Below are 14,325 nucleotides of genomic sequence, written 5' to 3'. Positions count from 1 at the left end.
TTATTTTTAGACAACAAATTTTTGAACTGTCATATCTCGGAAACTAACGAGCCAAATTGATTGAAATTTTTAACTTTTATCAATTAAATATTAATGCTTCATAAGTCTTTAAAATAGAGGTACTTTTTGATCGTTGAAAAAAGTTTGATGGATTGACACTTTTTGGATCTTTTTCTAAAAAATATTTTTTTTACATCAATGTCATTACATTTTGATTTTGATATCGAAAGATTTTCTACTTCTGTTCTCAAGATATCTGAAATAAGATATATTAGAGTCTATTTGAATTAAAGGAAGAACGCATTTAGTAATTGTTATGTGGTGTTGTAAATTTGACTTATTTTCCTCCATATGGGTGAAAAAGAAAACAATTCGATATAACTTTATTCATCATGAGAAAATATTCCAGTTTATAACGTCGGATCAACTTTCAATATAGTGTTGATAGACTTTAAAAATTTAATTTAATTCGGTCCACTTGTGTCCGAGATACGACAGTACAAAAACAAGTTGTCTAAAAAATATGTAGTTTTTTTACGAGAACGCGCAGCTAGAAAGATCAACCAATCGAGCTCAAATTTGTATCATTGATGCACATATAATAGGTGCATCAATGATACAAACAATCAAAATATGAGTTGAAGCACTCTATGACAAGTTACAGCTTGTTGATGTTTTTGTGAGAGAAAAAAAAAGTTAATTGTGGGGCTGTTCGGGCTCCTTTGGAAGTTAACCATCAATGTTAACTTCTTTTCCTGATCAGTCTAGATAGCTGTGTAGTGTCGGTAGCGGTTGTCTCATTTGGAAAAGAATAACACTACGGACCACCTGATCCAGTGGTAAGAGTCCACTAAACAGGTGACCCCTAATTCATGGTGTTATTTAAATAAGAGTGGGATTATTCAAATGTTGTAAATTAACTCACATAACTATGTACCTATATGGGTTTGCTTAATGCGTTTTCGCCATTGGCGTTTTTTAATTGACACCGATTTGGTTTGTCGTTGATGTTTCCTTTTTGTGCTGTGATTGTAAAGAGTATAATCCTGTCTAGTTTGGCAGTTTGGGTAGTGGCTACGGCTAGGAAACTTCAGATCAATTTTCAGCGTAAAAAACGTGCGTAACCCAAGTGGCTTTACTTCAAAAAGTTAATTTTCGTAGGGTAGCTTCTGTATAGGTTACCTTGTGAACCTAGTTTTACTTCTTTCATTATAAATGAAGTGTCGTACCTCGAGCATGATATATCTTAGAATAACGTTAACAATATGTTCCAACCTTTCCTTATGAATGCTTTCAAGCAAGCTCTTGTATTCAGCATGTTTTGGCTGATATTTGGCAGTATTGCTACGATTATTACATGATCTGAAGTAGCTCAAACATTAATTTGAGATGCTTCAGTTTGATGGATTACTTAGGTAGTGAAGTTTATGGATAACTTAACATAGAATTACACCTAACGCAACTCTGCATGAACAGAATGTGTCATGAGTTGACTGATTGGCATGTGTCAGATGAGGAGTCTCCATTTGACCTTTGCACTTTTGAGTGTTCCTTCGCAAAATTTGCGTATTCAGGCGTCCCTGCTCAACAAACTAGGGAACCTGTACTAATTGGTTGCGACCACATTTTATGGATAACTCGCTTCCGTTGCTACTCCAACAGAGTTTCATTGTGGTTTTGTACCCACAATGCCCTCCATTGTGGTATACCAAAACTATTACTTTGAAAGAAGCTTGTCCTCTGCGGCCTGTGCGGATTGCAAGAGGCATTCTCAAATTATCTGTTCAAGTTAGTTCATAATATCTTCGGATAAACCATTCTTTTGTGTAGTAACGAATCTCTAGCTTCCGCCCGAGAATTATAGCTATATAATCGACTTAGTGGGTTCTAAAAAGCTCCTCTGCTTACTTCATATCTACAGGGGCAAATAGGGTTTTTTCTCCAGAGGGATTTGAGTATTTCAAACATGTTTTGAACTCTTGTAGTTTTCTATTGGATATTTTCATGGCGTGAAATTACTCCAAAGTTTTATCCCTATAGGGTGCCTGCATTGTATAAAGAAGGAATGAGTTCCTGGTTACCTCGTTCTTTTTTGGAATGCTTGAAACGCATTGTTGATTATCACACTTTGATGTTCGTCTGGCTGACATACCTATTCATGTGAACTCACATGCCTCCCAATTTGGGATGTCCACCAGTGACTGTTTTACACAAAATTGTACCCGTTTTCAAGAAAGTACTCGCTCGAAAGTAGTTTTGGTGATTTCTTGAATATTGAGGATGTCAAAAAAAAAATCCTCCTAAAAATTTGAAATTGCGAAAACTGTGGGTAAATATTTAAATTTTTTCTATAAATATAATGTTTTTCAGAATACTCATGACGAAGGAAATTTTTTTTCAAGAAAAAAATAATCCGCATTTTTGCACAATTCTGAAAAATGAAAAAAAGGCCATTTTTTGAGAAACCTTTTTTTATGCGTCTCCAAAGAACGATTACGCAAATAAAAAATAGATGAAGTTGAAAATTCACATTTTTTTCAATTGGCCATGTGGGGTAGTTTTAACAGAGAACGAAATTTTATAACCTCTGAAGATATTTAAAACAGAGCTTTAAAGTTGGATCAAAAGGTTAGTGCTTTTTGGGATAGACCATTTGGGAAATGTTGGAGGGTTTTCTATCGAAAATAAGAATTTTAAAGGTCGGTATTGTGTGATATGTTATGTAAACATAACTACTAATAATATTTTTTTTTTCGGTACAAATGATTGAAACGTGAAAAAAAATTTAAATAATAGCATTTTGTACAGCTTGTTATTTTGTGTGGTGTACTCATTGAACCATAATTTCAATAATACTAAATATTTACCAAATTTCTTCAGGCTGTTCTAATCTTAAATATATTGTGAACATTTGATACAAGAACCGGAATAAAAAGACCAACCATGCTTCGAGATAGAGCATTTTGAATGTTCACAGTTAATTTCCGATACACTCCTTAGAGCAATCATTACTTTGCATGTACACTTAAGGTTAATTTAAAGTGGAAATGGGAAATTTTGCGACTGAGAGTAGAATAAGCATAATGTTTGCTTTAAGTTTGCCTGTGAAGTAATAATTGCTCTAAATACACCGTATATCTGCATGCAATAAGGCTTCAGCACCGTGGTTAATTGAGGAGTTTACTTTTGAGACAAACCAGTAAGTAGCTCATTTTTGTTTCTCTGTGAGTGTTTAAGAAAAGGGTTTCAACAAAATCTGATTTTACTCCGGTAGAACCCAAGTAACAATTTCATTGCTGATTGGTTTTGTTTGATTTTTATTATGGTTTTATTACAGCAATAATTAAAACTCGCAGTTTTATGACTGCTTTTATGAAAACCATTGATAAAATGATTTATAGTATACTTGAAGATATCCATAAAGACAGATTTTAAGAGTAAACAAAACTTTCCGATTTGTAAACCTTCTGGCAATCATTATTACCACAATAAAACTGTTAAAACTCTCAACAGATGGCGACCCGTTCGATTAGTAACGACATCTGTTGGTGGAAAAGCAGAACTACGACATTTCTAGGTTTATTGCGGTCATCATAAAAGTAAACTTGCTTTCGTTTTATTTTCGCTGATTATGGTTGTCGCCATATTGAAGAATTAGTCAACGTGAATGGAAAATAGTTAATTTTGCTCAAATAAGCAATGAATTGATAGTTTGCCACCATTTCCATAACATGCTCACATAAATAAACTCTCTCTGCTGAGTTTTCTTGTGATTCGAGATAGTTTTACTAAATAAACAAATTGATTTATTTCATTCCAAGATGAAAATATTCACTATTTTTGAAGCGCATTAATTTTATGATTCTGCAACCCCAATATTCACGGTAAAATTGAATGCGCATAAGCCTACCAACACAATAACAACTAAAATATTACTTTGAAATGACCGCTTCTACTTACGAATAATGTATCGTCCAGAACTTTGCGTGCCATCGAAGAAGCTTCTCTGCATCTTGAGCAGTCATAGTTTTTGTTGAACAAAAAAAAAAACAACAACAATCTAGAATGGGAAACTAGGTTTTAAAACGGTTTTATTGCCACTCCTTATGCGGTTTGCAAAACCTCTCCGAGAGTGGTCCACTTAGCCGGAAGATGCTCTTAAAGAGGTTATCAAGAGGTTTTGATGTATAAATCAGTTTTATTGCAAACTGGTCATGAAGATCTCTTGTAGAGCCGAACATAACTTAAAATGTTACTTGGGAATGTTGGTAACTTTGCCAGTTAACCCAAAATGCGAGGTCGATTCGAAATATAGTTTTTATTGCATTCTAGATGCTTTTGTATTACTCAATTAGGCCGTTACAAATATTTATTTCACTTTTTGTCCCACCATTCTTTGGGTGGTCGAGGGGGGGCATTTAATCCGAAAAACATTTAAAACTCATCGAATTTGTAAAAGAATTTTTGGTAAAACCCGATATTTTGATATTTTTTTTTCTGCCCCCTCAAAATGCAAAATCCAGCCAAAAGTCAATTTTTTTATCTGAATTAACGAAATTTTTAGTCCTAGGCTAGGCTAGTTTATTTCGGGACCCACGCTTTACTTCCCTTCCGAAGGAAGAACTCACATTTTTTTGTGAGTTTGTCGGGAGTTGGATTCGATCCCAGGTCCTCGGCGTGATAGTCAAGTGTTCTAACCATCACACCAGGTCCGCTCCTCACAAAATTTAATTTGTATCAGTCCTATTCACGGAAAATTTTGAATTAAATATGCTTTTTTATTTGCATGTATCTGGATAGTTTTGTTTATATTACTTCCAATTCCTATATCGTTTGATGTGTTTTTTTTTTTGATTTTTTTTTCCAATTTTCAGGAAAAGATTTTTTTTCTACTCTTCCTAAATTAATATTAAGATTGCTAAAAATAAATACAGGTCAGACTCGATTATCCGGAGTCAGGTTCAGGCGCTTTTCACATTAATATCTCGCTTTAAGAAGCTGAAATTTTGACTGATCGCTAATCAAAGTTGGTATGACAAAATATCAAAATTTCAGCTTTGTAGAGCAATCCGTTCTTCAGATATATGTTGAGAAGCATCAGAATCTGACTCCGGATAATCGATTCTGACCTGCATAAGGATACATATTTAATGTAGCACAGAAACATATACAGTATTGGTAAAAGAAAAAGTATACATTTTCCAATTTCCGTACAAAAAAAAACATTTTTAAAGGCAATATCTTTGGAGTCTATGAACCGATTGAGCAGAAAATTTGACAAATGACAAAAAATTACCTGTATTTTTGATTTTCGTTGAGGTCGAGCAACAAGTTTTGTTTCTGTTGGTTTCGTTCGAACGCTCTTGTGGCTCGTTTTCAATCTTCACAGTCTGACAAACGCTCATGGCCTTTCTATTTCAATATTAATTTTGTTATTGAATACTGCGGATCATGATAGTTTACTTTTAATTTCCTGAGAATAACTAACATAAATGTTGTGTCTATTAAATTACTAGAACTCAACGAATTCAAAAATATAGGTAATTTTGTGTCAAATTTTCAGCTTAATCGGTTCATAGACTCCAGTCTAGTGAATCAAAATTCAACCATCGTGCAACAATAATGACAATGTCGCAACCTGTATTTGTTGCGACAATCCACCCAATGCGACATAAGTTTGTCTCAACTTGAAAATGATAGGATAAACATCGTACACCACGAGCTTAGAGATGTTTAAGCCTTGCATTGCGATTTTCGAACGGTAACTTCGAGTCGGTAAACACTGCAGCTCTGGTGAGGCTCTATCATCAAACAGTTTTGACCTTGGGTTAGTAATTATTAATAATTTACGAGTTGAAAAGTACGTAACAAAATCAGTTTCCGTTTTGTATGCAACAAAAAATTTCGAGATCATGTCATTATCTGTTACCAGCAGGGATAAAGAGTAATTGTCGCGCCTTCTTTGTTGCTTGTTTTGTGCCTCTTTTGTCTGACAATTCTCTTCACTGTCCAGTCCAAAGATAATGACCTCCAAAAATGGCTATTCTGCAAAGAAATCATAAAATGTTTACTATTTACCAATGCTGTAGCTTTGAAACATTTTTAAAAACTTTGTATTTTTGAGGTTAGCTTATAAGACAACATGTTTTTGTTTTCTTGTGAAATTTTATACTTCATATAATTTTGAAACACTTAGTAGTATGCGTAGAACATTAGCACAGAAATAAAGCCGTAAAACTTTCGGTAGAAACATCTTTTGGTGGCTCCAAAGAGGAGCAAATCCACGACACTCGCGTTATCAGCACGAAAAGAACTAATATTTCCAAAAAATAATTGTGGTAGATATAATACCACAAGATATCGTTAGGAATGGTTGCAGCTGTGTTTTGCACGTCGTTTGTAACCCAGGGAACATCGGCTTAAAGTGTTCATACTATTCGCAAGCTCTACATGTGGGTTACAAATTAGTCAGTAGCTCAAGAAAGGAAAACCAGCTATTTTTTCGACAGCATTCTTGGCCTACACAAAACATGCAAATCTAAAAAAAGACAAAACGAAGAAAAAATGGTCCAAGTGGACAAATGGGCAGAACAAATGTGAGTGACTATTTCATAGAAAAAAATTCTCTGGGACGAATAAATTGACATTTTTTTTTGTTTTTTCGTTACTAAACTATTATAACCAAAATCAATTCAAGTCATAATTTATCTTTTTGCATAACAACTTAACAATAATGACAAGCAAACCAAAACGAAGAAAATAAAAAAAAAGGAAAAATATCGCAATCATAAAGGCTTGTCGAAAAATTGCAGCCCTGCTACAGAATGTGGATTCACACTCCAGTCGGAGCTAACTATACGTCGATCGGATAATTCTTCATTGGACCACTTGGTGTCGTACATATGTGTTGTCCGTTGTCTAGTGTAAAGTAAGTTATGTTCAGTCTGTACAGCCTCTAGCTGCAGGCGGTGTGTAATGTCTTTCTTTCAATAATTTTACAATTGAAAAACTGCTTTACGCTAAATTTGAAGAGTAACCCAAATTCATAAGTGGGATGCTAGAAAAAATGTTCAAGTTCCTATAAGAAGAGAACTTTGTATAACTAAACTTTTCCAGTCAAGGTCCTAGAAAGAGTTTCTTCTACACTACTTCAGAAAAAAGAGAGGTGTCAGATATTTTTTCTAGAGATAATTTGAAAAGTTGTATTGGAATTTCCTAGGAATATTTATGATAATTTCCAGAAGTATTACTGAAGATTTTTGTGACTTTGTTTCTGACATAATTATTCAAAGTACTCTTGTATGACTTTTAACGTCATTAGTTTTTTTTTTTGAAACTACCTTTTGAGATTCGGATAAATCTTTTGGATATTCTTAAAAATATGCTTTTGTGGATCCTCCGTCAGTACCACGCTGAGAAACTTCAGGGATACCACCAGATAATCCACCATGATTGTTCTGGGAATCTCAACAAGATTTTACGTACGAAACTATGCTCTAAGAATTCATTCCAAAATGCCAACCAAAACTCAGCCAAAGCTTTTCAGAACTCTCAAATAAAGATAAATCAATCAATCAATCAAAGCTTTTCACAAATACCATCATGAATTCTACTAGGAGGCATTACATGGATTTGACATAAAATGCACCATTTTTTTAAATCTCGCTAGAACTCTGCTTGCTTTTAAAAACTCTTAAATTCATTTATGCAAAAACACTCCTTTTAAATATTGTGAATTCTATATAATCGATATGGATCATAGAAGACAAAAAAAATAATGTTACATTTTCTTCTTCTTCTATCAGTGTTAATCCACAGCTTAGCGTTGGATACTGGAATTAAGATGCCTAATTTAAAGTCCAGATAGCAAACGCGAGGATATTCAGCATGACCATGTTGAGGGTGGTGGGTTCGATTCCCGGTCGGTTCTCTCTACTTTTTGTAATGGAAACTTCCATGACTTCCTTTGGCATAGACTATCTTCGTGCCTGCCACACGATATATACACACAAAATGGTCAATGACAGAAGAAGCTCTCAGTTCAAAATTGCGGAAGTGATCATACAGCACTAAGATGAAATGCAGGCTTTGTCCCTGTTGGGTCATTTCGCCAAGAAGTAGTAAATTGTTATTTCCAATTATCATCTTCATGTGAAACGTATCTTCCAATTCACAAGAGAGGGCCCAATCAAGTGAAAACGATAATGATAATTATAAAACTATGTCTTTGCTGCTGTATCAAAACAGAAGAAAGGCCCATTTCAATTATAATGACCTGTGAATAATAACCTTCCCCAATTTCTGGATAATGTCCGTCCATTCAAATCAATTTATCATCTACAGTGCTTTCACTTTTCATCTTGTTAATTAAATTTGGCTTGAGAAACCCAAATTGAGCCGACATTACAATCAATTGAATGTCGAGAGAAAGTGAATTTCACGGTCAATAGCGTGAGGCTATCTCAATTGACTTCCAACACATCCCAGACAATTTATTATTTACGATTGGAAACGCTTGTAAACATATCAATATGTTCTCAGCAACAACACAACAGGAATAGCGAAAAAGACCGGAGGCTATGGAGCGACACGGGATGGTATGTAAATTTTGCTCTTTGGTACTGTGATGTAAACGATACAACATTCATACCTACACTGCCGTGAATCGCAAGTCAGTCCCATCTGCAAAAAGTAAGCATTGAGAAAATGGACTCTGAAGTTTTCAAATTCGATTTCTATGTGAAACTTAGGAAAATCGCCATGAATTGGAATCTTCTGCGATCATCATGAAACTTTCACACATTGTTTCAAACGTGAAAACGTAACCGTGAAAAATATTAAACTGACTAAAACAGTGTTGAGTTTTGTACTGCAGGGTACTTAAGTTCGTAATGGGACTGACTTGCGATTACATATCATTATGGGACAATCTGACTTGGTGTTCTTTTTTAATTTTACTGAACAAACTATATATTTTTATTCACGCAGCTGAAAGATCATCCCAAGAAAGGTCGAAAACGGCCATTAACGCATTTTTGTCCAAAATGCAGATGGGACTGACTTGCGATTCACGGCAGTACATGTTTGTCTACTTTTTCGTTTCATTGGCTTTTCTTGTGATGAAACATCGGCAAATGATCAATTATTGATCTTTGATTGATAGCCTTTGATCTTAGGTATTGTTTCATCGATCAATGCTATCAAAGTCGTGTCAAGCATAAAGATGTGAAAATAAATTTGGGAGAATGTAAGAACCTACCCTGTCAGTTCTTGTGCAAAATAGGGGAAGAGTACCCGTCTTCAACATACTCAATCATAATATAATATCAATATGAGTTTAATCTTTAGACGATTTTATGAAGGACTGAAACATGTCAACATTTAGCTTACCTTACGGAAACACAGGGGATGACGTTAAATACTGAACCAATAACTCACACAGTGAACGGTACAGAAACTTCTCGATTAAAAAAACCAAAACACAAAATTATTGTCGATATGTGAGTACGTAATTAACCCAAATATCGCTCGCACACTCCAGTAGCATTCCTCTGAAGGTCACGAATTCCTCGTATCCGATAGAAGAAAAACGATCAAGATTCGGAAGATTTAATAAACGCTTTATAGTTTATGTCTCTATTATCATCTTCGCACTAATTCTCATCATAGCTTTATGGCCATTCGTCTCGTAGCTACGCTTTCCCTATGCAGGCGCCAGCCCCGAGCACTTCCATCCACCAAAAGTCTACTCTGGATGGAGAGATGACTTGTTTTTCGGTTTTCTCCATCAACGGGGTTCAAATTGAAAGCGAAACGATGGACGAAACGCGGCGACGATGGCCCAGCGATGGAACCAGAAAAAAGAGAAAAGAACCAAACAAAAGCCCTAATTCGGGTTTCGGACGGTTTGTAATGTTCAATTCAATTCAAATTTGAAGCGCTCTCTATCGCGCGTTAAGATTAGGCTGCAGCCGGCCGCTACCGGTGCGGTTCGGTGGATCAGAAGCGCGCGCGTGGACTTCAATAAACTTCAACGATGGGGATATAATATAATGCTGGACTGGCGTTGGACAAAAAACAACGGTGAGAAATGTAGTGGAAAATGCCTTTATTTGTTACTATGAGTGATGCACTGGTAGTTGCCTTTCTAGGTCAAAGCTTGAACAAAGCTTGAACAAAGCTTGAAATCTGTGTTTGTACTTTGATCAAAACATAGAGATTCCGGTTATTCGTCAAGATTTCAAGTACTAAACTATGATAGATGTGACACTGGTTAAGATAGATCATCCATTGTCACAAGTTGTGGGGCACGGACAAAAACCAGTCAAGAAGAAAATATAGTGCTGTTTTGTATTTTTAAACCTAGTTTGAAACTGGATCAGTACATCAAAAATTGCAACCCAACCCCGATTCAGATTTTGCTTGCATGAAAACTTGTTTGACGAAAGTTACACATTTACCAACGTTTCAGTTTGGTTCAAATACGAATATGACAAAAAAATCATAGAACCGGTTTACTTTTTAACTACTTTTCCTAATGTTGATAATCTTCGAGTTGCCAGTTATGTATTAAGCTCAATTTATTGTTTTAAAATACATTTGAGTTGTGAATATGTGTATTCCTTTATCGCGATTGTTTAGGACATGGGGTAAGTTCTTACATAAATGAAACATTTCTGAAAATATTACAGTTAATATAGGAACTACTAATAGAAAATTGTGTTATTATTCAATCGACCTTAACATACCCCCCAAGTGTCTTGAATTTAACTTTGACACTCCCAGGCTACCGGTATTCTCTTATATGGTCTGAGCCTATTTTCTTGCTAATTTCTAACTGTTCATCAAGTTGTAAAAAAAGCCGCGGTCTGATGTGTCACATGTATGGGTTTGGTTCAGTTTTACATTTGGTCACTTCCGGCGGGACACCCGGAACCGATTCCATGACACTACCGGTCGTCCCAAATACGGTCTCAGATTATTTCATTGGTAGCTGCTCAGAAGGTAAACTAAGAAGCCACGACTTGATGTGTAAATTCGACCACTTCCGGTGGGACACCTGGAGTCGATTCTGCGACGGTACCAATTGTCCCAAATATGGTATGAGATTTGTTTCTCACTAATTGTTCATCAGGTTTATCGTAGGGTTTAGTACAGTATGCGGCGAAAGTGTTTTTCAACTTCAAACCCCATTTTCGTCCATTTGACGTTAACCAATCTATGTTTCAACATTTCATGATCTCGAACAGGCTGATTTCCTGAAAAGTTATTTAAAAAAAATCTCTTTTTGGTAACAAACCTTTACAAGATGGCGCTTGAATTTGAAGACAATAATAGTTATTTATGTAACGAGTTGCAAAAAGTTGATTTCGAAAAAATCGAGTTTTGCAACGAGTTCCATACAAAATTTTATGCAATGATTTTTTCATTATACAACTCATTTGAGTTGCATAATGTTCATAATGCAACTCAAATGAGTTGCATAATGAACATTATGCAACTATTTTTCATTATGCAACTCATTTCAGTTGCATAATGAACCGGTACGGAAAAGTAAGTCATTATGATACTGAAATGAGTAGTATAAAATAAAAATTATAATACTGAATTGCATAAACAATTTTTAATCACTGAAAATTACAGGTCGCTAAATTTCATAAGTGATAAAACAAAAATTTTAATTTTCTCTACAATATCATCATATATATCATATATATATTTTATCTGGTATGTGAAACTACATGGCTCTGTATTAGTATGGCCTGGTTTAGCATCGAATTGAAGCTAATTTTATTACTGTTTTAGCTATTTTCTCTTATGACCATTGGGGCGCAGTTTATTGATACCAACTTTTTAGGCTTACATTATCACATGTTAAAAATCAAATATGTTCATTTTTATTTTTTAGTGCTTGAACATAGACGTTGACTGATACACTATCATGAAAAAACAATCATATACAACCCATATTCAGCGTGTGATAGCGTCTTGAAGTTTTCGCATTTTTTTCCTGCCGCACCCTGTAGTTTAGGCACAGACAAACAGACGTAACACTTCAAACAATTTTCGAATCAAATCATAGTCACGGAAACACGTTCACTCAATGTTAAATGGACTGGGTTTGGCCGTCCATCAACAAGGTGGCGTTAGTGGGCAAACGTCAAACTCGAGCAAAAACAATGCGAGCGCCATGGGTGGTCAGTTGGTCAACTATAAGATTTTTAAATGGAGCGTTAAATTGGTGTACGATGCGAATTATCAGAGTGTTACGTCTGTTTGTCTGTGGTTTAGGGTTTTGTTTATTTTCATTTGATCAACTCCGGCGAGACACCCGGAACCGGTTCTGAAACACTATCAGTAGTGTCTAATGTGATCTGAGGCTATTTTCTTGCAAACCGTATATCAGGATACTGAAAAAGGCGCGATATGATGTGTTGCATGCATGGGTTTAGTTCACTTTTATATTTGGCTGCTTCCAGTGGGACACTCGGAACCAGTTCCGGAACGCTACCGTTCCGTTTATAAGAGTTTGGAAAAAAAATCAATCCGAATATTTTGGTATAAAGTAAGCGTCTTTATGTCTGAGTCAAACATAAAATTTTCACTTTAATGGGTACCAAATAGCTAAAAAATATTTTTTTTATGAAAATTTAGTTGAATTTGTTAAAGTAAGAACCAAAAACTGAAGTACTAATCTGTAATTCCAAATATGTAATGGATTCTCTGACGAAATTTTAAAACAGTTATAGCTACAAATAGTTTTTGCAGACTAGCTTTTAAGATATTCGCGATCCTTTGAAAAATCCTCCAAGTATTTCACTGGGAATTACAGTAGCAACTCATACAGTGATTTTCAATTCGACTCGCGAAGTTTTAATTAGCATGAGCTGTCTCAAATGCAGTCCAGTGGCAATCCTCAACATTCCATTATCTGTAGCTAATGTGATAGCGTTTGCTTATTACTGATACCATCGCTGAAGCGTCTGCCGACCACCAAACAAACATCATGAAAATCAAGTTAATCGGATTTCCTCTCATTTGTGCCCACATTGATTGACAAAGTGGAATTCCGATCGTGTTCTGCCACCCTTGCCACTTATATCTCATCTTATGAGCTTAGGCTTGTTTTTCCATACGCGTGAAGCCGACTCAAACCATAATGGTCCATTATTTACATTTTCCATGGAAGAAAAGCGTGTGCTGCACACGCGAGCACCACATGATGTGAATGTTATGTTACTGTCGGTTGGCGATGTCCGATCGGCCCCCATTAGGAAACGATTTGTGGCGGTTGGATGTTCTGTTGGTTTTGCATGTTCAAACGAAGAACAACTACAACTGCCAATATTGGCAATTAACCTCCGGCGGTGTGGTTTCTGAATAAATCTTTTTCTCTTCGGGAAGTGTGGGCACTGATTGCTAGAAGCTACTAATTGACGTTCTATGGGATTCACTGAGTGCTGGAACAATTTCTTCGTGACCACATAACGGTGAATTGTGTGGAATGCAGGACTTGTAGTAATTTACACGAGTAGAATTATTTAGAATTTAGACAATTGGTTCTGGATGTTGAAGTCCTTTATTAGTTTAAGTTATTCTTCGTCGACATAACTCTATGTTCTCTCTAAAACGTGATCTGTTCAATCTTGTATTTCAGTTTTTTGTTCTTATCTTCTACAAAGAATATGCAAGAACAAACAATATTACGTGATTATATGCTTGACACCTTACTACCGTAAAATCTGAAACGCATCCGCCTTCACTGACAACAACTAGGTATTCCAGTCACTCCTACAGAGATAAACAAGCCTATAAACACGACGATGATGCCAGCTCCGGCACTTAAACTGTAGTTTAGCCCCACCATGTGTAGGAGGTGCCGGACTGAAGAGTCCATTTGGAGTACATTGTCCCGTTTGCATTTGAACTAGATTTGATACTCAGCAGCTACTGGAGCGCCAACATCGCATTATGTTGGCAGCTGCTGGCTGGTTGGATGCTCGTCCGGCGCAAAGCTCTTAACGTCATTCATTCAAGAGGCACACGACCGTCGACGGACGGTGGACAATAGAACCTAGAATGCATCATTCACCTCCTACACACGCTTTGGAGAGCTAGGGGGATTTTGGGCATAATGTGCTTTAACTGTCTCGTCAAACAGTTTAATAGGTTTAATAAAAAAACTGAAAACAGGAAATAAAATTTACTCAAATGATTTTGTGAGATCTAATCTTGATCAACGAGGTATTTGTTATCATTCAAAGGTTCAAGGAACAAATTCTTTATATGGTTTTTGTTTTTCTAACTCTTATATTTCTTCAATCA

At 35.6% G+C, this 14,325-nt stretch overlaps 1 protein-coding gene across 1 annotated transcript in view; it reads right to left on the bottom strand.

Moving 5' to 3' along the window:
• The window catches only part of LOC109418925 (uncharacterized), a 276,024-nt gene that overhangs the window by 26,252 nt on the left and 235,447 nt on the right, over nucleotides 1-14,325 (bottom strand). The gene's annotated exons all lie outside the window — the stretch shown is intronic.

This window comes from Aedes albopictus, chromosome 2 (genome assembly GCF_035046485.1).
Source record: "Aedes albopictus strain Foshan chromosome 2, AalbF5, whole genome shotgun sequence".
In the NCBI taxonomy this organism is placed as follows: domain Eukaryota; kingdom Metazoa; phylum Arthropoda; class Insecta; order Diptera; family Culicidae; genus Aedes; species Aedes albopictus.
Note: the sequence above shows the minus strand (reverse complement) of the source record. Positions and strands in the feature narration are given on the sequence as shown.